Here is a 26,753-nt window from a genome sequence, read left to right on the forward strand (position 1 = left end):
CCGCCTCCCTCTCCTTGGTCCTTATCCTCCTTGATATGTATGCAGCATTTGACACAGTCGACCACCGGATTCTTCTCTCTTAACCAGCTGGGGATCACAGGTGTGGCACTAAGATGGTTTGAGTCCTACCTATCTGACAGATCCTATCAAGTGGTCTGGCAGAGCTCTTGTTCGTCTCCTCTGCTTCTCTTAACTGGTGTCCCGCAGGGCTCGATATTGGGTCCTCTTCTTTTCTCAATCTACACCTTCTCCCTCGGTCCGGTCATAACCTCCCATGGATTCAAATACCACTGCTATGCTGATGACACTCAGCTCTTCCTCTCCTTTCCACCTGGTGCATCAAAGATCTCTGCACGGATTGCTGCCTGCCTGTCGGACATTGGTTCATGGATGTCTGATCACCACCTCCAACTCAACCTCTCCAAAACAGAGATTCTTTACCTCCCAGCTGGCCCATCTTTGTGTCACAATCTATTCTGCCCTGGCAGTGGTGTTTCAAACCAAAGCGTTGACAGATAGTTAACAGAAACAAAGCTCCATCACACGTTCATCTTTGCGCTTACGTGACGCAAACTTTATTGATTTTTTTTGTAAAACTAAAAGAGAAAATACGAAGATAGAAATTGCAAAGTAACTCACAAAATATCACAAACAACATACAGCTTTCACATTTATAAACATCCGCTGACACATTCAAACTGCTAAATAAACAATCGAAGCGCATTAATGACATGCAAGCATATTATATGAAAATAGTTGCACAGCTCCGTTAGCATGTTAGCCATCAAATCGCGATGAATTTCAAAACAGAACAGCAATCTTTAAACATGTCATTATCGACCATCTTTCACCAAACTAGCACAAAAGAAATATTACAAATGTTTCAAAATAAAATTAGTAACTTACGGTTGTATCTACCACAAGGATTGAAAGCAAACAACAACGCGACTCTGAATGCCGGTCACAGTCTCTTCTTCTATAAGTATAGTATCTTCTCCTGATCTTCCTTAGAGAAATCCTCCTTAAACTGCAGGCCATGGCTCTTCAGGTAGGAAGAAGTCTTAGCAGCCCTCCACACAGCATCTCTGCACACACGTGACGTGAACTACAGGATGATCGCCCTGGGTCTTCCACCGCCATCCATTTGCCCGTTCTTGCCTCGGTGAAATGCCGCATCAACAGCATCAACAAGCTTGTCCTTCTCGCTGGGTAGGACATTCTGGCAAATCTTCAGCACCTCCTGATGAACATTCTCTTGGGAAAGTTCTGGAACCCCCAACAACTTCAAATTCCGCCTCTCATATAATTTTCAAGATCCTCCAATCTCCTCTGCACCAACCTGACAGGCTGCTCTACTCTTCCAACGTGCTGCTCGAGGTCAGAAACTCTCACAGTGACAGCCCTGAGGCTGAGATCAGTAATAGCAGCCTTCACCTTCTCATTCAAGTTGGAGATTCGCCTCTCAATTGCGTCGGACCTGCTGTTTATCAGCTTGATGATGCTCGCTAACTGACACGCGACCTCACCGGCCGGCATCGCCGCGCCACACTCCAGCGATTTCTTTTTGGCAGCGGGCGACTTGCTCGGGGTGGCGGGCAGTGGGAGGAACTCTACCTCCACCTCCACCTCCCCGACTGGTCTCCTGAGTGAGTTGTTCAGTTTGATCGAGAGGTCGTGACAGTGTAACCCTGTAAATATATTGCACAATTGCCATGATTTCGTCCGGAAACAGGAGGCGGACTCAATTGCGGAGCACACCGGAGTGGGCGGGGTAAGACAGAAACCGTGGTCAGGGACAGGCGTGGGTCTTCTTAGGGCAAACGTCGTTTAATGGGCAATCCAGAATCGTAGTCGTAGAATTCGGGCGAGGGGTCAAAACACGGATCAAAAACCACAGGAAGGAAGGGGTCACGGGAGAGGGAGTCGGGCTGTGGACAGGGGACGAGGATGAGAGCAAGGAGCAGGTTGACACAGGCACGGGCGTTGGTTGGGTCGGCGAATCAAGGTTCCGCGTCCTTCTCGGTTAGTCTTTTCCTTTTATCTTGCTCGGTCCAGGTGCATCCGATTATCGCGATGGCATGGGTGTGGCAACAATAATATTACATGATTAGCAGATTTAACATAAATTAAAAAGTTCATTAATGTAATAAGGTATGGATAGGAAAAAGAGAAATAACTGATAAAGAGGAATTTTATCATATGTTTTTATTTTTTTTCTCTTAATTGCTTATTGAGTTGACTGAGTCAATCATCCAATAAGGTGAGAGCACGCACTGGAAGTCCCGCCTTCCCACATGGCTGTTCTGTGGGGAGCGCCATTTTGACTCAGTCTTTGAACCAATAACGTCGTGGGTAGAGCGCACACGCAAAGTTTTTGACCAAGTGGAATAAAATTAAAGAATTTGAGAAAATCCTTCAACTGTTGTTTCCATTGCACATGGATTCGCTCGGTTTTATTTTTTCTTCTGGAGCAACAACGAACTTTTACGCAAAGACGAAGATGGTGAGCCACCCCCGGCTGAACCGAGCCTGGACTGAGGATAGCTCTGAATTGCGTATTTACCGCTGTGGAAAAGATTCAGTTTTTATCCAAATTCTTGATTAATTTAGACGGATGACTTCCGACCTTTAAGTGAGGAGTTGTCATAACTTTTGTGTTGTAACGAACACTTACACTATTACAAATGCAAACAAATTAGAACATGCCCTGCCTACCTGGCACAGCACAGGGCCCAGTGTTGTCACTGCAGATGCTGGACCTGGTGTCTGATCTCATCTTCTTTGTCTTGAGAACAGAGTGTTTTCCCACTATCCTGTTATAAATTCCATGGCTTTGTTATGTTGATGGAGCCGTGGAAACAGGACTCACAATGGTAAAATGCAAACAAGTTAGGAGATGCCCCTAAGACTGCAGGTGCTGAACTGAGTGTGGGACAGCACATGAGAAGTTTTCAACTGACATCTACCAGCACTGGCATGAGACAGGACATGTTTGGAAGCTGGAAGAAAAATTTGAGACTGAGACAGAATTGAAAACCTTTACTTGAGGAACAGCAATGAATGGTTTACAGTAAAGGAATATTTTATTTACAGTAAAAGACATTTCTGGAATTACATGATGAAGGAGCATAACTTTGAAGCTGAAGTAGGTTGGACCGAGTTTGTGTTCATAAAACAGGACTTGAACAGCATTTCTTTTAAAGTCATTTGATGAATTATTAGAAATACACACACACACACACACACATTTTCAGAACCGCTTGTCCCTTACGGGGTCACGGGGAACCGGAGCCTACCCGGCAACACAGGGCGTAAGGCCGGAGGGGGAAGGGGACACACCCAGGACGGGACGCCAGTCCGCCGCAAGGCACCCCAAGCGGGACTCGAACCCCAGACCCACCGGAGAGCAAGACTGTGGTCCAACCCACTGCGCCACCGCACCCCCTATTAGAAATATTGATTACTAATTATTAATGTCTTTCTGTTACATGATGAAGGATCTGAACTTTGAAGTTGGTTGTACTGAGCTTCTGTGCATAGAACTGGACTTAAGTGTTTGTTTGTAGAGTTTTTTTTAGTGAATTATTAGAATTACGATGGCGCCGCGAACGGCCGCCTCGGTGTGGAGCTCCACAGTTGTTTTACTGTTTTTGTTAGTTTGCCCTGTCTTTAGTTATACTCCGACAATCAGTTTTACCAGGGAAGAACTGCTGAACATTCAGCAGTACACACCACCCGACATTTTACCGGTTTTCGACTATTCTGACGTTTTGCTGGACATTGTAGTCGGAGGTGCAGCGGCGCTGCTCAAGCGCTCCAAGACGCGCAAGCGTGGAAAGCGAGCCGGCGCGCTTGTCAAGCTCCGAAAGCGCGGCTTTAGAACAGCGCTGCCTAGTATCCATCTGGCGAACCTCCACTCCTTACCCAACAAAATGGACGAACTTTTCCTCCTGTCCCAAAGAAACAAGGACTTCTTAAACTCTGCTGCTCTGTGCTTCATGGAAACCTGGCTGAATGAAGCCATCCCGGACAGCGCGCTACATCTGCCGGGCTTCCAGCTGTTCAGAGCGGATCGCGATGCAGAATCAGAAGGGAAATCACGTGGTGGTGGGACATGCTTCTACATCAACGAAAGGTCGTGTACAGATGTAACAGCGTTGAAGAAGACGTGCTGTCCCGACCTAGAAGCGCTCTTCATCAACTGTAAGCCTTTCTACTCGCCGCGGGAGTTTTCCTCGTTCATTCTCGTAAGTGTTTACATTCCACCGCAAGCGTGCGTGAACGCAGCGCTGCAACAGCTGGGCGACCAGATCACTGACACAGAGCAACAACACCCGGACTCTGTTATAATCATTCTCGGGGACTTTAATAAAGCAAATCTCTCCCGTGAGCTGCCAAAATACAGACAGCATATTACATGTCCCACCAGAGACAGTAATATTTTGGACCACTGCTACACCACAGTAAAGGATGCATATCACTCTGTTCCACGGGCAGCCTTGGGGCTCTCTGATCACTGTCTGGTTCATCTTATACCGACCTACAGGCAGAAACTGAAATCAGCTAAACCTGTAATAAGGACTGTTAAAAGATGGACTGGGGAAGCAGAGCAGGACTTACAAGCCTGCTTCGAGTGCACTGATTGGAGTGTTTTTGAGGCTGCTGCTAGTGATCTAGGTGAGCTCACAGACTCTGTAACATCATATGTCAGTTTCTGTGAGGATATGTGCATCCCTACCAGGACTCGTTTAACATACAACAATGACAAACCGTGGTTCACTGCAAAACTCAGACAGCTTCGTCAGGCCAAAGAAGACGCCTACAAGAACGGGGACGGAGTCTTGTATAAACAGGCCAAAAACACACTGGCAAAGGAGATCAGAGTGGCTAAGAGAAACTACTCTGAAAAACTGAAGAAACAGTTTTCAGCCAACGATCCTGCATCGGTGTGGAAAGGCCTGAAAGACATCACAAATTAGAAGACACCACCCCCTGGCACCATGTCAACTCAACAACTAGCTGACGATTTGAATGAGTTTTATTGCAGGTTTGATAAACCCTGTCTCACACCCCACACCCATTCAGACCCTCTCTCCACGAATCAATTAACACCTCCAGTAACCCCCACCTTCCCCCCTCCTGCACCTTTGATCTGCGAAGAGGAGGTGCGTCGGGTCTTCGTCAAACAGAAGACAAGAAAAGCACCAGGCCCAGACGGTGTCTCACCAGCCTACCTAAAAACCTGTGCTGACCAGCTGGCCCCTATCTTCACAAAGATCTTCAACAGATCACTGGAGATGTGCGAAGTTCCTTCCTGCTTCAAACGCTCCACCGTCATCCCCATCCCAAAGAAACCCAAAATCACAGGACTTAATGACTGCAGACCTGTCGCCTTGACGTCTGTGGTCATGAAGTCACTTGAAAAACTGGTGTTGGCCTACCTGAAGGACATCACTGGACCCTTGCTGGACCCCCTGCAGTTTGCTTATCGAGCAAACAGGTCTGTGGATGATGCAGTCAACATGGGACTGCACTACACCCTGCAACATCTGGACAAACCAGGGACTTATGCGAGAATCCTGTTCGTGGACTTCAGTTCGGCCTTCAACACCATCATCCCACACCTCCTCCTGTCCAAATTAACCCAACTCTCTGTGCCCACCTCCATCTGTCAGTGGATCACCAACTTTCTGACAGACAGGCAGCAGATAGTGAGGCTGGGAAAATTCTCATCCAATACTCGCACAATCAGTACTGGAGCCCCCCAGGGATGTGTGCTCTCCCCACTGCTCTTTTCCCTGTATACCAACGACTGCACTGCAAAAGACCCCTCTGTCAAACTCCTAAAGTTTGCAGACGACACCACACTCATCGGCCTCATCCAGGATGGTGACGAGTCTGCTTACAGACAGGAGGTCCAAGAGCTGGCTGTCTGGTGCAGTCACAACAACCTGGAGCTGAACACGCTCAAAACAGTGGAGATGATCATAGACTTCAGGAGAAACACCTCAGCATTATCCCCACTCACCATCATGAACAGCACTGTGGCAACAGTGGAGTCATTCAGGTTCCTGGGCACTACCATCTCACAGGACCTGAAGTGGGAGCCCCACATAGACTCCATTGTGAAGAAGGCCCAGCAGAGGTTGTACTTCCTTTGCCAGCTGAGGAAGTTCAACCTGCCACAGGAGCTACTGATGCAATTCTACTCCGCAGTCATTGAGTCCGTCCTCTGCACCTCTATAACTGTCTGGTTCGGCTCAGCTACGAAGTCAGACATCAGAAGACTGCAGCAGATAGTTCGGACTGCTGGAAGAATCATCGGCACATCCCCCCCAGCTCTCCAAGAACTGCACTCGTCCAGAGTCAGTAAAAGGGCTAACAAAATCATTGTAGACCCCTCACATCCAGGCCACTTCCTCTTCGAACCTTTGCCATCTGGCCGGGGCAACAGAGCACTGAGCACCAAAACAGCCAGGCATAAGAAAAGTTTCTTTCCTCAGGCCATCTACCTCATGAACACCTAAATCTCTCCCCTAGAGAGTAAACCAGTGCAATACATAACACTATTTATATTTATAACTATCACATCATATCTCTTACACTCACTCCCGTGCATTTGTATCTAGTGACTATTCTTGTATATTGGGTACTTTTGTATTTTTATATATTTTTTATCCTTTATTCACATATTCTATCTTCTCATCTGTGTCTTGTCACTGTCATTCTGTCTGTGCTGTGGAAGTTCCTGTCACCAAGACAAATTCCTTGTATGTGTGAACATACTTGGCAATAAAGCTCGTTCTGATTCTGATTAAAGAAAACAAAATGCCAAAAATATGGCGGCATGCAAAAGTGATTGGGATACTTAAGCCGTATAAACCACCAGAAGAAGCTAGCAGCTACCGACCTGTCAGCCTGCTGTGCATTACATACAAACTACTCAAGAGATTAGTCTATAATTGCATCCAGCCAATAGTCGACCCACAGCTGCCGGATGAACAAGCTTGTTTCCAACCGGGACGATGCACCACTGACCAAGTCATGCTACTAACTGAAAACATTGAGGAGAACTTTTAGTAATGCCTGGAAAGTGGCGTTGCGTTCATTGACTTGTCAGCAGCATACGACAGAGTTTGGCACAAAGCTCTAGCACTGAAAGTCCACCAAAGAATCCCAAACAAGATGTTAGTTAAGTTTATACTTACTCTGACAACCAACCGAAGCTTCATAATGACAGTATGGCAGCAGTAAGAAAAGATTCCTGAAAAATGGTGTTCCCCAGGGATCGGTTCTTGCTCCCCTGCTGTTCAACGTATATACTGCTGATATACCAACAGCGTCTAAGAAGTTCATCTACACAGACGACATCACACTATTAACTGCCACAAAAAACTTCAAAGAAATAGAAATGTCATTAAGTTCTGATTTAAACAAACTGACTCCTTTCAAAAATGGAGACTCAAGCTCAATGCCAGTAAGACTGTATGTAGCTGCTTCCACCTAACTAATGCCTTAGCAGACTACAAAATGAAAGTTACATGCGAAGGGAATGCTATTCCTTCAAACAATTTCCCAAAATACCTTGGAGTAACACTTGACAGAACACTCTTATAAACATCATTTAGACCAACTGTCAAAGAAAGTAAACGCAAGGAACAACTTACTGAGAAGACTAGCTGGCCAACATCAATAGCACTCATATACTCTGCAGGAGAATACTGTGCACCAGTATGGGCTAGAAGTGCCCACGTTAACAAAGTAGACTGCACATTGAACACCACAATGAGAATTGTATCTGGCTGCATCTGCTTCACACCAATGAATTACTTACCTGTTGTAAGCGGCATACCTCCACCTGATATCAGGAGAAATGCACAGTGCATAGCACTGGCAAAACACTCCTTAAACAATAAAAGCTCATTGCTTTACAGTCACCTAACTGCTATGACCTCCGGCCAACAAAAGCAATCTCAAAGGCCTTTCCATCAGTGCGTGGTGCAGCTGCTTGACAACAGCAGTGGCATGTGACCGAAGGCCTGGGCGGAAGCTGAGTGGCAAAAGCAATGGACAAAAGACAGTGGCTCGTGGCTTCACAGATTTATCCCAGTGCTGTCCTCTAAACCACCTGGAAGCCAGCTACACTGACACTGATGGGAGTGCCTAAACCGACTACGCACCGGGCACAGCAGATTCAGGGCACACATACAAAATGGGACAAGAAAACAGCTCTGAATGCCCATGCAGAGTGCAGCAACAAACTGCAGAACAGCTGCTGGCTTACTACTCCACGTACATACCCACGCCAGTGGATCTGACGAACATCGATGACACAGACGTTAAACTCTGGCTACATGAAGCCAATTTTACAGCTTAAAGCTTGCCATATGTTGCTGAAGATCTGTTTTTGATCATACAATAAATAAGTGTTTCAAGAATTTGAAGAAGTAAATGTCTATGTATAACTATATATGCAACATTGATATTTGATGGTGGCTTTAACTCAAGGTGGAACTATGAGATTGACCAGGAGCGACGGGGTTTAAGCGCAGTGCTGATGTGTCGGTTCGGTCCTTAATAAGAGGAGCACAGGATCGTTCTGGAACAAGACAGTATGTGGAGGGAGGGAGCGAACAGAACAGAAGAGAAGAGCTGCTCTGCTGGCGCTGCATGACCGAACGAGTTTCCTCTCTCATCAACATGGGCCACACTTTTACTGGGCAATTTTAAGGACCTTACTGAGTGGTGGAGAAGGAGGATAAGCGGACAGTGCAGATGGATCATTTAGCAGCTTCCCTAGAGAGAATGAAGCCGTTCAGCACGACGTCTCGACAACAGGAGGACAGCGTGTATCGGCCAGAATTCTCTTACACTTGTACTTACAATAACACAGTGGGCCCCTGTCACTTGTGTGGGGTGTCTCTCTGTGTATAATATTTATTGGCTGTATGCTGTGCTGTATTTAAATATTGTACACATTGATCTGTTGTGGATGTGCAATGTTATCTTTTGGGGGAAAAAAGGCAGGAACGCAGTTTCCCCTCTGGTTCAGTCTTATTGTAACTTTAGTGTATGTAATAGTTTTAAATGTGTTCTTTTAAATAAAGTTGCGGTGGTGCCTGATCAGTCTTGGGAATCTGATCTTTAAACAGTGCTTAATTGAGCACTAGCTACTCTGGTGGTGGCATCACAGACATGTACAGGTTCTCTCATTGTGGTGATACTTTACTCTGTAATACTCTGTAATATTGTACTACACTTAGAGTTGATTATAAAATCTTACTTTTGACCTGTAAGGCAGTACATGGCATTGCTCCAACTTACCTTTGTGAAATTATTGATTCTTATGTTCCAAGACGATACCTTCGTTCATTGGATGCAGGTTACCTTAAAATACCTGTGATCAATAAGACCTCAGTAGGAAGCCGTACCTTTAGTTATAGAGCACCTAAACTGTGGAATAGTCTACTAGTTACTGTCAGAAATGCCCCATCTGTATCAGTCTTCAAACGCAAACTAAGGACTTACTTGATGTGCCCAAGTGAAAATGTAATGTAACTCCACTTGGCTGTGTTTCTGTTTTCCTTCCCCTGTACAATAAAACCCCATGTAAGAGACGAGGCAGGAGACGAGAGATGCAGTTGCCCGTTCCTGTGGGCTTTTATTTGCCCTTAGACGGGGAGAAGGAAGGAGATGGGAAAGGGGGACCAGGGAATAGGTAGGGAGAGGCTTCGTGCTGGTCAGGGGGGCTGGGAGAGTCAGTTCGGTTGGGATGCAGGCGTCGTCTCAAGGAGCAGGTTCAAGCTCAGGTGCGAGTTCACCTCTGTCTTGTTCTCCTCCTCAGTCTCTTCTCTCTACTGCTGGGCACTGGGGAAGAAATAGGGAGTGAAATCGGCCCCAGCTGTGGCTGCTTTGCCCCCCGTCTCCACCCCCCTCCCTGGGCCACCTCGGCGTGCTACACCCCAATTTACCGTGAATTTGGATAAAATGCCATAGGTCATAGGACTCTTTTTTGCTCTTTCCAGAATGTGAGGAACTACACTGAAAAGTTGAAAAGCTGCAAAAATTTACAAACTTAGCAAACCGTCTTAGAGCGTGAGTGGGTTAGAAATGCTGAAATGCCTCTCATTCTTACAGCAGTGTGTCTTGGCACCCGCCATCAATTTGTCGGTAAATCACACTTGTCACACTTACCGAACTTTGATGTTAGTTTCAAAAGACTGTTTTAAACTAATATCAAACACAACAAAAACTTTTTTAAAACATCCAAAGAACGCAAACAAGGTTCATGTAATCTAATCAAAACAAAGGCCTTTCGTTGTAGTTCTGTATAGTGAATTAGTGCATTTCTTCTCAAAGCACTCAGTGCCATGGTGGATTTCCATTGATTCGCCTTGATCGACAGCTCATCAAAATCATAGAAATCCTCCAACTCTGAAGCATCCTAGATTTTACTTGCAGCCAGTGACATGCTACGTTTAAGCGAATAACACTTGATCGATTTTAAAAAAAAAAAAATGTAAATGTTGATTGCTGATATGCCATTGTAGTTAGTCTTGCTTACACATACAGTACGTGTATTCTTGAATGTTTTCGAACTCACTCTGAGTAGAATGAGAGTAAAATTAATTTTAACTTGTGTGAATATAAATATGTGGTTTTCAGCCCAAAGTACTTTTTGTTAATTGTTTTGTTGTTTAAGTAAAAATATGGGGGTGTGGTGGCGCAGTGGGTTGGACCGGGTCCTGCTCTCCGGTGGGTCTGGGGTTCGAGTCCCGCTAGGGGTGCCTTGCAACAGACTGGTGTCCTGTCCTGGGTGTGTCCCCTCCCCCTCCGGCCTTATGCCTTATGTTGCCAGGTTAGGTTCTGGCTCCCCGCGACCCTGAATGGGACAAGCAGTTCAGAAAATGTATGTGTAAAAAGATTTAATAAAAATTAAGTTGCATTTTAATTTCTACTGTAACAACAACCATTAATTCACTGAATTTTTTAATTCAAAGGTAATATACTTGCAAGAAAGTAAAGGTGCAAAACATGGGTCAAATAGGCGTAAATCCAAAACTCCAGCGGACCTGGATGTTTACCAGTCACTCTTAGCTGCTTTTCAGTCTGCTATCTCTTCAGCTAAAACCTCCTTCTTCCACAACAAAATACAGTCTGTATCCAAAAAACCACACAGTCTCTTTGCCACCTCCTCATCCCTTCTGTGTCCCCCGCCACCTCCTCCTCCCTCTTCTCTCACTGCTGAAGACTTTGCTTTGTTTTTCAGAGATAAAGTCAAAGAATCACTGATAAATTCTCACCATCAACCTGCCCGGTTCGCTCTGGACCTCCCTGCAAAGCTATCCTCTCCAACTTCAAGCCGCTCTCCGAATCTGAAGTCGCTGACCACCTGATATTGCACAGAGCCACCACCTGCTCGCTTGATCCAATCCCGTCATCACTCCTTCAGAACATTTCCCCGCAACTCTCCTCCTTCATCTCTTCTATCATCAACTCCTTACTCTCCTCCGGCTGTTTCCCAGCTGCCTTCAAAACTGCTCTAATTTCACCTCTTTTAAAAAAAATCCTCCCTGGACCCCAATCTAGTTGAAAATACTGACCGGTCTCTCTCCTCTCCTTCCTGTCCAAAACCCTTGAGCGGGCAGCCTGTGATCAACTGTCCGATTTTCTCACCCGGAACCATCTGCTTGATGGTTATCAGTCTGGTTTCAAAGTTGGTCACTCCACTGAGACCGCCCTTCTGGTGGTATCTGACGCTCTCCAAGCTGCTAGAGCTGCCTCCCTCTCCTCGGTCCTCATCCTCCTCAATCTGTCTGCAGCATTCAACACTGTAAATCACCAGATTCTACTCTCCTCTCTTAACCAGCTTGGGATCAAAGGTGCGGCACTCAGATGGTTTGAGTCCTACCTCTTTGACAGATCCTATCAAGCGGTCTGGTGGAGCTCTTGTTCTTCTCCTCTTTCTCTCTCAACCGGTGTTCCGCAGGACTCGATATTGGGTCCTCTTCTTTTCTCCATCTACACCTCCTCCCTCGGTCCGGTCATAGCCTCTCATAGATTCAAATACCACTGCTATGCTGCTGATACCCAGCTCTTCCTCTCCTTTTCACCGGATGCGTCAGACATCTCTACATGCATTGCTGTCTGCCTGTCGGACATCTCTTCACAGATATATGATCACCACCTCCGACGCAACCTCTCCAAAACAAAGATTCTTTACCTCCGGGCTGGCCTGTCCTCCTGTTGTAACACACGTGTAATACGGGGTATAATGTGTTGTTCTTAGGCCAGTAGGTTCGTCTGTGGAGGTATAAATAAAGGACCACTCGATTTGGGCCATTATTAAAATTAACTGTATTAAACTTTACCAAAATAAAACTCTGTGTTTCCCTTTTGATTTTTTATATATACATTATTTTCAGTAAACCATGACCTTAAATAACATGAAACTGAACTCTTTGATAACTTAAAGCAACAAGGAAAAAATAACAATTCACTTACACACATACACAATAGGAATTGTAGCAACTAAGGGTTAGTGCACCCCAATATAACTATTAGGCATACCCAAGCTAACACTTTGACAATTGAAGTTTAACACACCAGTCAAACAACAATCGGTATCAACAGTTCAATATTATCACTGTAGTTCAAATATTAATTTGTCTGAGTGGTTCCAGTTTCAACAGCAGTTCAATCACCAGTTCAATCACCAAGGTAAGTAGTCCCAGTTTAGCAGAGGGAATGTGTGTCCAAGTCATTTCACCTAGCTCCTTTGCTAAGAATCTGGGAGTAACGATTGATGCAAGTCTGTCATTCTCTCAACATATTGAAGCCACAACCCGGTCCTGCAGATACATCCTGCATAATATTCGTAGGATCCATCCCTACCTCACTACTGACTTCGCCCAACTACTTGTCGCAGCCATGATGACTTCCCGTGTGGACTACTGCAACTCTCTTCTGTATGGCCTTCCTGCTAATGCCATCAAACCTCTGCAGCTTCTATAGAATGCTGCTGCACAAGTTGTGTCTGATTTCCCAAAGCGCTCCCATGTATCTCCTCTACTCACCTCTCTGCACTGGCTTCCTACAGCTGCCCATATCAAATTCAAAACCCTGGTTACTGTGTACAAATGCATCAATAGAACTGCTCCTGGCTATTTATAGGACTTGATGAACCAGTACACCCCAGCCAGGCTGCTTCGCTCATCTACTTCTGCTCGCTTGGTGGTCCCACACACGAAAGGCAAAGCTCGGAGGTTCTCAGTTCTGAGTCCGTTGTGGTGGAATGACCTTCCCGTCACTCAGAACTGTGGAAACTCTGGCTGTTTTCAAGAAGGGTCTGAAAGCCCACCTTTTCCAGATCCACTTCGCCCAAGATCTCTTCAGATCATCTAACTGTTCACGCATCGTAACTCCAGAAGCATCCCCAGATACAACCTTTATTCAGCCATTACTCTGGTATTGTACTGCTCATTTGTGTATCTATAATATTTAATAAAAAAAATAAATTTTTAAAATTGGTGTGGGTATCGGGATTTGTCTGTGTCTTATGCACCTACTTGATAGGGAACAAACTAGGTTTGCTTGAGACTTTCATGTCTGCAGCTATGTCTCCTTCTCTCAATGTAATGCATAAATTGTACTTTGCTGAGATGTACGTCGCTTTGGACAGAAGCGTCTGCTAAATGAATAAATGTAAATGTAAATAGGGCAAAAACAGGTGGTGATTTAGGATGTTCGGTCAACATTTGGTCAGGTTAAATGCTGATTTTCTTGAATCCTGATTCAGCGCGACCCTGCTTTTTTTTTTTTTTCGTGATGACATTTTTATGGATCTTAACGATCATGCTATAATGGGGTTTCACTGTATTAAACTGTCTGATTTCTTTAAATTATAAATCACTAACCATTTCTTTATTGTTCAGCATTATTTCCCTACAATAAGACCTAACGAGGCCGGCTGGGCTGACTGAAGCTCATGACTAACTGCCATGATGTACAAGACGTACCTTGGAAATCAAGTGAACACATAGCAACAACGCAATTTATTTGTTGTTAATTGACTTAAAAGTCTTGTTTAATCTAGAATGCCCTGGAGGGGTGGGCAGCACTTGTACCCCCCCAGTTTTTTTTTTCTCCCTTGACTTTCAGTTGGGATTTTTTCGGCTCCTTTCCTCCATGGCCAGACGACACGCTTATAGTTTTAATAAATGCACTGATAATGTGTTAAGCCAGTCTGTAATCGACAGTTTTCTTTTGTCTGCTTGCCAGATGTTTTGTTTCTTTGCCCTTTTGTCTTTATTCAGCATTCTGTGTCACAGTGTGAGAAGAGCACTTTATAAAAATAAATTGAACTGTATTGAATAAGAGGCTGAGTGTCTGTTGGACAGTGTTAGAGTAAAGGAAACTTGGGAAAGTTCAAGCAGGCTGGGAAGGCTGGGATTTAGGTCTTGAGGAAAAGGGCTCTTAAGACCAGGATCATTATTTCCATTGGTTCGCGCCAATACCTTTGGCTGTGTGTCCTTCTTCGTCCCATTGGAACCCAGAGCGCAGCGCGCTACAATTTGTAGTCCCTTAGTGCTACTAGTTTGTTCATTCACTTTTTGAAGGTTTAAATAATGTTCATTATTTCAATATAGGGGGGTGCGGTGGCGCAGTGGGTTGGACCGCAGTCCTACTCTCCGGTGGGTCTGGGGTTCGAGTCCCGCTTGGGGTGCCTTGTGACGGACTGGCGTCCCGTCCTGGGTGCGTCCCCTTCCCCCTCCGGCCTTACGCCCTGTGTTGCCGGGTAGGCTCCGGTTCCCCGTGACCCCGTAAGGGACAAGCGGTTCTGAAAATGTGTGTGTGTGTGTGTATTTCAATATATAGTTTGGTTGAAGCCTTACCAACACGTGTTGGAACAGGTACAACCTATATTGATGTTACTTTTGCATTTATTGCAAATTGATTGGAGTTTGGTTTGGGGAAAACCACTTAGAAAAAGGGATGGAACAGGCGGGAAGAGTTTCGAGACTGGGGTTCTAAAGAGGAAGAGAAGTGGGGGTGTTCTGGAGACAGAGCTCCAGTGTGATAAGGGGGGAGGTGATATTTTCTCATTGGTCGAAAAACAACCAAAAAAGAGAGAATTGTCATTTCATTTTGATTGTGTTGTGTGGCGGGTTAGAGATAAGTTTCCGTGGTGAACTCGTTTGTGTGCAGCGTGACATTTTGTCAGGAAACTGCGAGTTTCAGCCCGTCACGTTGAGCAGCCACAGTGATGGAGGAGGAGACCCCGATAGAGCTTCGTGCTCCCGGCAATGAACACGCAAAGTTCCTCGGGCTTCATCGGTGGAGTTTCACCTGCTCCAGAACGCGAGTGTTTGACTGACGAGGTAAACTGCAGGCTTTTTTTCTTTACTCGCGAGAGTGAAGCAACCGTTATTATTTCCTCTCAACCAACGTACACAAGCTGCGATCAGGCCTGTAAGGAGACCCAGGATGTTTTATGTAGGTTAAAATACTCTGGAGTATGAATGAATGAATGAGCTATATATATTGCCAAGTATGTTTACACATACAAGGAATTCGAGGTACTAATAATTGTGTGCAAGAGAGGTTTTCTGCAAAACTTCTAGAATCTATTTGTGTCAAGGTGTAAGAGCTTATTGTTGTTTAGTATACTGCTTAACTTCTTTAAGAAAAACAGAAAATATAGGCTTTTTATTAGCAAATTTTGACCTCTGTATATGATATTTAGCCAAAATGATTAATAAATTAATGATATAAGCCTGTTTCTCTGTGTGCTTATCAAAATGAAAATCCTTACACAATTTATCAATAATAAATTTTGAGACATCTCTCCATAGCTGTTTGGTATAACGGCAGTGCCAAAAGAGGTGAGGCACAGTCTCTGGGCAAAGGTTACAAAAAGAACAGTTTACATCAATCCCATCCTTGAATCTTCTAAGAAAATGCTTGACAGGATAGAATTTGTGTATAATCCTGAAGGAGATTTCCCTAACCTTGTTAGTTAAATATTTGTGAGTCAACAGTCAAACTTTCTCCCATGGGACCTTGTCAACAAAGGTATTCCAATAAGCAGTGACATAAGGTAAGGTGGCAACTTCATTCCGAAACAAAGACCGAATCGCTCTGTTATTATTTCTGAGAGACTGCGAAAAACAGATCCTTCCACATGAAGTATCAACTGGGTTCGCTATTAAAACAACAGCAGGGTAAGAGACACCTCCAAGCAGAGTCACAGAACCATTAGGAATAGCCTGCATTACCAGGCCAAACTCTTCCTTTGTGACATGAAATCCAAAACATGATATAAAGTCAGTGTAACTCATGAGAACTCCTCATGAGGTCATCAGCTGGCCCACCAGAAGGATATTTCTGTCAAACCAACTCCTTAAAAAGATACTCCTACCCTTATACAGGATCTCACCATTGTTCCAAATATAGTACCGGTGTGGAGAAAAGTTGTGCTTGTAAATTAGTTTCCAAGCCAACGGCGCCTGTTTGTGAAAGGCTGACAATTTAACAGGTAACTTCTCTATGTTATAATTGCACATCAGAAGGAAGGAGAGACCGCCGAGTTGGTCAAAAACAAATTTCGGAATGAAATTCCAGATGGAGGCATCATGTCTCAGAAATTGCCTCATCCAGTTAATTTTAAGAGTCATATTCAAACTAGCAAAGTTCAAGAAATCAAGCCCACCATTCTTATATGAGTTGACAACCACAGACTTCCGGATATAGTGGACACGATTTCTCCATAAGAAATCGAAGAGCATCTGGTCTATTGTTTTAGCAGTTTTGCTGTCTAAATGTACCGAAGGGGCAACATAAGTGAGCCTAGAAATACCTTCTGCTTTGGACAGAAGGACCCGCCCTTTTAAAGACAAGTCCCTCTGCAACCAAAGATTGAATCTGGTCCTTGTCTTCTCAATCATGGCGTAGAAGTTAAAAGCAATTCTGTCCAGTGGATCCTTAGTTATCTGAATCCCTAAATAATTCACCTTTTCTTTAACAGGGATGCCACTAATTGATGTTACAGGACAATCCTTCAAAGCAAGCTGTTCACATATTTTAAGGTTAAGGCACAAACCCGAAGCCTTAGAAAACACATCAATCAACTCAACAGCAGGTTGCACCTGCGAAACATCACTCAAGAACAAAGCTGTATCATCTGCAAGCTGACTTATAATAAGACTTCTCCCTGCAATAGAGATACCCTCCAAACTACTTAACTTAATAAAATGACAAAAGACTTGAGCAACTAGAAGGAAGAGGTACACAGAAACCGGGCACCCCTGCCTACTTCTTTTAAGAGCGAACCTTTGAGAGGTGCCATGACTCAACTTCACAGAGCTGTTACCATTTGTATAGAGGGCTGTCATCGTGCTACAAAAGTAATTACTGAACCCAAAACTACATAAGCAATAAAAAATAAAGGGGTGCTCAACAGTATCAAAAGCCTTGTCGAAATCCAAAAACAATATAAAGCTATCATCAGCAACAAAAACAGAATATCAATGAGGTCTAGGACCAATCTTATATGATTGAAAATATGCCTGTTACTAATAAACCCAGATTGATTTTCCTCAATAACTGAATCTAACACTTGCTTAAATCCTCTGGCAAATACTGTGGCAAAAATTTTATAATCATTGTTAAGTAAGCTAATTGGTCTCCAATTGTCAAGAAAGAGCAAGTCTTTTTTAGGCTTAGGAATTAAACAAATTACGCCTTGCAACATACTAGCAGGAAGAGCAGTTCTAGCAATGCAGTCTGAATAAACCAACAAAAAGGAAGCAATTAACTCAGGAAAGAGCTTATAAAATTCAGCAGTGATCCCATCATTGCCCGGTGACTTATTTTTAAGGCATATAATGGCATCCATAATTTCCCCCACAGTAATTGGAGAGTCACATACTAATGCTTCATCTTCACTAAGGCAAGGCAGGGTGCTGAGATATTAAGAAAAGGCTGCCAAGTCACCCTCACTAAACTTGAATTCGTACAATGTGGAGTAATAGTTATAACAAAAGCTGGAAATATCCTCTGGGTTACTGGTAACACTACCCAAACGTTCATCTGAAAAACAGAATTAAGTTTAGCTCACGACTTCTCAAGCTTAAAAAAATATGCAGACATTTGCTCCCCATGCTCCAGCCACTTCTGTCGAGACCTTACGAAAGCCCCCTCTGCTCTTGCTTTGTACACATCATCTAATTTGCTCTGTAGCTCAAGTAAACTTAACCTCTCCTCATCCGATAGACTCCCAGGAGGTAAACTGGAAAGGGTAGCGATCTCTGAAACAATCGCCTCCTCCAAAAAACTCCTAGCTCTGGCTAGCGAGCTGCCGTATTTTGTCAAAAATTTGCCAACGTCAAACTTTAAAAGCTCCCAGTTACAACTAAACATACCATCCCTCTGGGCTTTGTCCCAGTAATAGGTGATCAGCCTCTTCAGCTTTGCCTTCACTGAGTCATGTTTAAGCAGGGAGCTGTTGAGTTTCCAGTAAGAAGCCCCTCTACCGCAAGATGCTCCAGCAAAAAAATTGATGCTAATGAAAACAGCCTTGTGGTCAGTCAATGGAGTTGTCAAACTATTAACAGTAACGCTATTTTTATCTAACACCTCAGAAACAAGCCAGAAGTCTATACGTGACTGTCTAGAGCCATCTCTGTTGCTCCAGGTGTATAGCCTATCATTCACATACTTCTCCCTCCATATGTCAACAACATTAAATTTTTCCATGAGAAGTTTCAAAGTAGATTTCAAGCACGAAGAATGACCTGGAGGAAACCTATCCTTAGCCTCATCCAAAACAACATTAAAATCTCCTTCTATTAACAAATAAGCCTCCGGATACTTGGACAGCCAGTGTACAAGTCTCTCCTCCAACGAATTAAGTAATTGATCATTCCTAGCTTTAGAGTTAAATCCATAAATGTTAACCACAATAACAGTAACACTATAGCACCTTATGACCAAACAAATGAAATGGCCATTAAGATCACAGTCAGAGTGCGGAACCTTATCCTGAAAATTGTTTTTTAGGCAAGAAACCCCCGCAGAGTGCTCTGACCCATGGGACAGCCAGATATCCCCACCCCATTGTGATTTCCAAAAATTAACATCACTAGCAATAGAGTGCGTCTCCTGAAAAAAAACAAAATCAGTTTTCAAGTGCTTAGTAAACAAAAACAAGGCCTTACACTTCACATTATCTCTCAACCCCCTGGCATTTAATGACACAACCGAAAAAGACATAAAAATACAAAAATAAAGAAAAATAGAACTTTTAACCTCCATTGAGTCTAATACTCTAGAAAATGAGGTAAGTAGGTGGCCAGGTCTATGCCCACGGGGCCTGGCCGGGCTCAGCCCGAAGCCATGACGTGGAGCCGCTCTTCGGTGGGCTCACCACCTGCCGGAGAAACCGTAAGGGGCCGGTGCATTGTGATTTGGGCGGTGGTCGGGGCCGAGTGCCCGGCCGACCCAAACCTCGGGCGCCAACTCTGGTTTTTGGGACGTGGAATGTCACCTCACTGGTGGGGAAGGAGCCTGAGCTGGTGCGGGAAATTGAGAGATACCGTCTAGACATAGTCGGGCTCACTTCCACTCACAGCTTGGGTTCTGGAACCACTCTACTCGATCGAGGGTGGACTCTCCACTATTCTGGCGTTGCCCAAGGTGAGAGGCGGCGGGCTGGTGTGGGCTTATTAATAGCCCCCCAGTTCAGCCGCCATGTGTTGGAGTCTACCCCGGTGAATGAGAGGGTCATCTCCCTACGCCTTCGGGTCAGGGAACGGTCTCTCACTGTCGTTTGTGCTTATGCGCCTAGCGGCAGTGTAGAGTACCCGGCCTTTTTAGAGTCCCTGGGGGGCGTGCTGGAAAGCGCTCCCACTGGGGACTCTGTCGTTCTACTGGGGGACTTTAACGCCCACGTGGGCAGCGACAGTGATACCTGGAGGGGCGTGATTGGGAGGAACGGCCTCCCTGATCTGAACCCGAGCGGTGAGTTGTTATTGGATTTCTGTGCTAGTCGCGGTTTATCCATAACGAACACCATGTTCATGCATAAGGGTGTCCACCAGTGCACTTGGCACCAGGACACCCTAGGTCGGAGGTCGATGATCGACTTTGTAGTCGTTTCTTCTGACCTTCGGCCATATGTCTTGGACACTCGGGTGAAGAGAGGGGCTGAGCTGTCAACTGATCACCACCTGGTGGTGAGTTGGATTCGATGGCGGGGGAAAAAGCTGGACAGACCTGGCAGGCCCAAACGCATAGTGAGGGTCTGTTGGGAACGTTTGGCGGAGGCCCCTGTCAGAGAGGTCTTCAACTCCCACCTCCGACAGAGCTTCAACCAGGTCCCGAGGGAGGTGGGGGACATTGAGTCTGAATGGACTATGTTCCGCTCCTCCATTGTCGGTGCGGCGGTTCGGAGCTGCGGCCATAAGGTCTCCAGTGCCTGTCGCGGCGGCAGTCCCCGAACACGGTGGTGGACACCGGAAGTAAGGGATGCCGTCAAGCTGAAGAAGGAGTTCTATCGGGCCTGGCTGGCTCATGGGACTCCTGAAGCAGCTGACAGGTACCGACGGGCCAAACGGAGCGCGGCTCTGGCAGTCGCCGCGGCAAAAACTCGGGCTTGGGAGGAGTTCGGTGAGGCCATGGAGGAAGACTTTCGGTCGGCCTCAAAGAGATTCTGGCAAACCGTCCGGCGACTCAGAGGGGGGAAGCGGTGTTCCACGAACACTGTTTACAGTGGAAGTGGTGCGCTGCTGACCTCAGCTGAGGATGTTCTCGGGCGGTGGAAGGAGTACTTTGAGGATCTCCTCAATCCCTCCGACATGCCTTCCGTAGAGGAAGCTGAGGCTGGGGACTCGGAGGGGGACTCGTCCATTACCCTGGCTGAAGTTGCTGAGGTAGTCAAAAAACTCCTCGGTGGCAAGGCTCCGGGGGTGGATGAGATCTGCCCCGAGTTTCTCAAGTCTCTGGATGTTGTGGGGCTGTCTTGGCTGACACGCCTCTGCAGCATCGCGTGGAGTTTGGGGATGGTGCCTCTGGACTGGCAGACCGGGGTGGTGGTCCCTCTTTTTAAGAAGGGGGACCGGAGATTGTGTTCCAACTACAGGGGGATCACACTCCTTAGCCTCCCTGGGAAAGTCTATGCCAGGGTACTGGAAAGGAGAATCCGACCGATAGTCGAACCTCGGATTCAGGAGGAGCAATGCGGTTTTCGCCCTGGCCGTGGAACACTGGACCAGCTCTATACCCTCACTAGGGTGCTGGAGGGTTCGTGGGAGTTTGCCCAACCAGTCCATATGTGTTTTGTGGACCTGGAGAAGGCATTCGACCGTGTCCCTCGTGGCATCCTGTGGGGGGTACTTCGGGATTATGGGGTTCGGGGCTCGTTGCTACGGGCTGTTCGTTCCCTGTATGACCGGAGTAGGAGCTTGGTTCGCATTGCCGGCAGTAAGTCAGACCTGTTCCCGGTGCATGTTGGACTCCGCCAGGGCTGCCCTTTGTCACCGATTCTGTTCATTATCTTTATGGACAGAATTTCTAGGCGCAGTCAGGGAACGGAGGGTGTCTGTTTTGGTGGCCGCGAGATCTCGTCTCTGCTTTTTGCGGACGATGTGGTCCTGTTGGCTTCATCAAGTCAAGACTTGCAGCGTGCACTGGGGAGGTTTGCAGCCGAGTGCGAAGCGGCGGGGATGAGAATCAGCACCTCCAAATCCGAGGCCATGGTTCTCAGTCGGAAAAAGGTGAATTGCTCCCTCCGGGTTAGGGGGGAGTTGCTCCCTCAAGTGGAGGAGTTTAAGTATCTTGGGGTCTTGTTCACGAGTGAGGGAAAAATGGAGCGGCAGGTTGACAGGCGGATCGGTGCGGCGTCTGCAGTAATGCGGTCATTGTACCGGTCTGTTGTGGTGAAGAGGGAGCTGAGTCGTAAGGCGAAGCTCTCAATTTACCGGTCAATCTACGTTCCTACCCTCACCTATGGTCATGAACTCTGGATCATGACCGAAAGAATGAGATCGCGGATACAAGCGGCAGAAATGAGTTTCCTCCGCAGAGTGGCTGGGCGCACCCTTAGGGATAGGGTGAGGAGCTCGGTCACCCGGGAGGAGCTCGGAGTAGAGCCGCTGCTCCTCCGCATCGAGAGGAGCCAGTTGAGGTGGCTCGGGCATCTGTTCCGGATGCCTCCTGGACGCCTCCCTGGGGAGGTGTTCCGGGCTTGTCCCACTGGGAGGAGGCCTCGGGGCAGACCCAGGACACGTTGGAGAGACTATGTCTCCCGGCTGGCCTGGGAACGCCTTGGGGTTCCCCCAGAGGAACTGGAGGAGGTGTGCGGGGAGAGGGAAGTCTGGAGTACTCTGCTCGGACTGCTGCCCCCACGACCCGGCCCCGGATAAAAGCGGAGGAAGATGGATGGATGGATGGATGGATGGAAGGTCAGTAGAATAAGTAGCACCACAGAACATGTCAAGTTATATGAAAAGAAACTTCCAGAAAAGTTCAACAACAATCTAAGTTATATTAAGTGACATCTCCCACAATATAAACTACACATTCCAAATCAAAGTTATCCAGCACTTTAAAAAAATATCAGAGGTCCATAGAAAAAATTATGGCCCCTACCGACAGACTGCAAATACTCCGTGCCTGCTAACAAAACTGTTAAATAAGGCACATGAAAAAACAACAATATCCTAACAGTCCAACAAGTCATCCCGCGAGAACAATCTCGCCTTCTCCTTGAATGTAAGCTCTGGCTCCTACGAAGTAGGCTGTCTTCCCTGCTTCTCGGGCCTTCTGAATCTCTGGCCAAAGCCGGTATACAAGTCAGAAGAAATGCACTACAAAGTCAATCATTGACCTTTGGCCCAAGGAGCTCTGGGACCAAGTATACTTATGAGCATCCTTGTGTTCGAACATGGTGTTTATTATGGGCAAACCACAGCTAGCACAGAAGTCCAATAACATTGCACCATTCGGGTTCAGACTGAGCAAGCAGTTCTTCCCAATCACCCCCCCGCCAGATTTCCCAGTCATTGCCAACGTGAGCGTTGAAGTCCCCCTGTAGGACTATGGAGTCTGTAGGTGGGGCCCTGTCCAGAACCCCACCCACCTTCTCCAAGAAGGCCAAATACTCTGAACTGCTGTTTGGTGCATAAGTACACACACAACAGTCAAAGTTTTCCTCTCTGCGAACCTAAGTCGCATTGAGGTGACCCTTTCACCCACCGGGGCTAAACTCCAACCGTATGGCAGTCAGCCGGGGGCTTGTGGCGCCTCTCACCTCGTGCAACTCCTGAATAGGAGAGGGACCACCCCCTATCGAGGAGTTTGGTTCCAGAGCCAACACTGTGAGTGGAGGTGAGCCCAACTATATCTCGTTGGTATTTCTCAACCACCCGCACCAGTTCCGGCTCCTCCCCTCCAAGTGAGGTGACATTCCACATACCAAGAGCCAGTTTCCGTCGCGAGGGGTTACGACGCCATGCACCACCCCACCCCCCTCCCGCCGCCAGGTATACATTGCACCTGACCCCCATGCTGGACCTTGCAGGTGGTGGGCCCACATGGCCCCCCCCCACGATGCCTTTTTGGGCTGATCCCGGCCAGGCTATGTGGGCTGCCCGGCCACCAGGTGCTCGCCTAGGAACACTACCGCTGGGCCTGGCTCCAGGGGCATGTCCCGGTGACCCTATTCCGGGCAGGGTAAACAATCTCCTGTTTGCTTTTTCCATGGAGGTTTTTGGATCATGTTAGTCTGGATCTTCACTCCGGACCTGTTCGCCTTGGGAGACCCTACCAGGAGCATAGTGTTCCCGATGACATAGCTCTGGAGATCCCTAGATCACGCAAGCCCTTCCACCATACCAAGTCCCCCTTCTCATGAGGGCCTGGATAGCTCAATTGGTAGAGCGTAAGACTTTTAATCTGAAGGTCCAGGGGTCAAGTCCTTGTCCAGGTGTGATGTTCGGCATTGACCTGAGGCTCTATAAGGTTGCATGTCTGCTTGCAGTACTGTCACCTTTGAGTAACTATGTAGGTTCTAACATGTAAGGAGTGGCTGTGCACTTGCTGACTCAACAGTGGTGGGATTTTTTTTTTTTCTTTTTTTTTCAATTTTAATATTTATTTACTTATTTATTTTTATTTCATTTTCCCCTCTGTTTTGTTTCGCACGGGAGGAACCGCTCTCCGCCACCCCTCACTTTTTCAGGCTCCCGTCGGGGGCTCCCACCTAGAAGGGAGATTATTGTGTGGAAACAGTCACTCTTCAATGTTTCATTTCTGTAGCAGGATTTCATTGGATTTTAGTTCTTCCCCGTGTTTAACACTTTTGTGACCCCAGGAGTTTATTCACAACTTTTTATTCTTCTCTTGAGTTTCTTTTTTTCCCGTTTGGTGTGTGATTTTAATGTGTGACATCGATCGCAGGTGCAGAAAGTCATGACCACTTTTCATTGGACTCTCGTGAGCGTTTCACAAGACTCAGAGAGAGGCAAAAGTGCACTCCGCTTCGTGTGGCCAAAGCCTAAGTACGCGCCGCATGCTCGAGCGCTCTTTGGGTGAGCCTTTCGCAAGCAGCAGCTACAAGTACGGCGCACCCGGAGCTCGCGCTCGGCCATACCACCCTGAATACGCCCGATCTCGGCAGCAAATACCAGTTGCCATTAGCTTTTTTTCTTTAATAAAAAAAAAAAAAAAAACATTTAAATATAATCTATTTATAATATAATTCATTTCTGTAGCAGGATTTCATTGGATTCCAGAGCGAGGCAGAGCGTGGAGTCACACATTCATTGGTTGCTGAGGTGGCGTCTTTGGAAAGAATGGAGTCCCTGTTCGACGTAAGTTTTACTTTTATACTGAACGTATCGTTTCATGTAACATGTTTTGTTTGGTTGCACCTGCTGACATTGTTTGTAGAACATTTCATTTGCTCAAAATGCGTAACAAATAATGACTTGGTGCGGGAAGGTCCGCGATTTAGAAGAGCACATTAAGAATTTGATTTCTATACGAGAAACGGGAGAGGTGGTTGGACTTGGTGTGTCCCGATGCCTCCGTAGTGTCGAACTCGGCGTCGACACTTACAGGCCCCAGTACAGCTAACGAGAAGCCGGGTACCCCGGAGTGCTCTCACGGCGACTGGGTTACGGTTCGGAGTAAGAAAGAAGTCGAATAAACTAAAGCGAAGCCTAAGCTACGGTACGGGTTCCTGGTTCGGGTTCTCCCGTCCAAACCCAAAATAGATTTTTGGCTCTAAGCAGTTCACCTAGTAATAATAATGTGCTCATTTTGGGGGATTCGGCTGTCCGAAATGTTAAGGTTCGGGGGCCTGGGTGGGAATCTAAATGTAAAGGTAAAGTGTTACCCATGCGCACGTGTGTCCGACATGGTGGCTCGTGTCAGTTCTCTGGCCTATAATGCCGTGTCGACTATGATGGTGCGTGTTGGTGGTAATAATATTCGTTATCAACAGTCTGAGGTGTTAAACTTAAAGAGCCGATTTATTTCTATGTGTAACAAGGCCAGAAGAAATGCCGCAGTCTAATAGTGTCTGGTCCTTTACCTAGACTCTTCATGGGGGACATATTAGTGTACAGTAGATTGGTGTCTTTTAACAGGTGGTTGGAGACGTGGTGCCGCTCTAATTGTATATCATTTGTTAATAAGACTTAAGTGGGATGATACCTGGGGAAAGGCCCAGGTTTTTCACGCGTGATGGTGTACACCTCAACTGGAGGGGTTCGTTTGTTTTGTCCCAGAACTTGGCCTGCAAGTTGCAGGACTGACTCATGGTCCATGGATCATTTCCTTTAGCAGCTTTGTGTATTGATGGGTCTGTTGCTTGTTCTGATATCAGTAGTCATTTCTCATGTGATGGGGTTTCTTGTGCCTCGTCCAGTGTGGACCTAAAAACTTAAAAGCGTTAAGTGCAGCCAAAACATTCAAACTATAAAGCGTTTAACTAAACTTAGTGATAGGAGCGTTTGCAGCAGAAACCTAAAATAATTAACAAACATTTTCAACTTACCACCGAGGCCAAACTGTAATATAAAATGCTGTCTGTTAAATAATCGTTCACTAACGAGTAAAAGCTGTCCTAGTAAACGACTTAATATTAAGTTAGAATTCCGATCTATTCTTTCTTACCGAAACCTGGCTCGGTGAGTGTGATACTATTCCGCTAATAGAAGCCGCTCCAGACGGATATGATTATTTCCATAAATCTCCTTCTGTGCGTCGTGGAGGTGGAGTCGGCGTTCTTTTTAATAATAAATTACAAATAAAACGGAGAAATCGTAATAATATCACCTCGTTTGAAGCCTACAATTAGATTTCAGCTCAAACCCCAATAATTATATTCCTTATCTACCGTCCACCGGCGGGATCGTACTCTTTTCTCGAGGAATTTAGCAACTTCATAACCGATTTAGTCATTAACTATCATAAAATAATCCTGATGGGTGATTTAAATATTCATGTAGATGTGTCGTCGGATACTCTCGCTAATAGTTTTCTCTCTTTCATCGCTTACTTGGTAAACACAAAGATAAACAATGTATTTCTGCTACCATTACTAATGATGAATTTATGTCGTTTTTCAATAATAAATTAGTGAATATCCGCAAATCCATAGTGCCTTCTAGTTCGGTTTTAGCAAACATAAGCGCTTCTGACGATGATGACGATTCTCCGCACCGTCTCAGTAACTTCGACGTAATAAC

General features: G+C 46.1%; 1 non-coding gene across 1 annotated transcript; it reads left to right on the forward strand.

Annotated features, from left to right (window-relative positions):
• Positions 1–23,913: 23,913 nt before the first annotated feature.
• trnak-uuu (transfer RNA lysine (anticodon UUU)) lies at positions 23,914–23,986 on the forward strand. The gene has a single exon. It is a non-coding gene; the product is annotated as a tRNA-Lys (tRNA).
• The last annotated feature ends 2,767 nt before the right edge of the window (positions 23,987–26,753 follow it).

The sequence above is a fragment of the Scleropages formosus genome, chromosome 23 (assembly GCF_900964775.1).
Source record: "Scleropages formosus chromosome 23, fSclFor1.1, whole genome shotgun sequence".
Lineage (NCBI taxonomy): Eukaryota > Metazoa > Chordata > Actinopteri > Osteoglossiformes > Osteoglossidae > Scleropages > Scleropages formosus.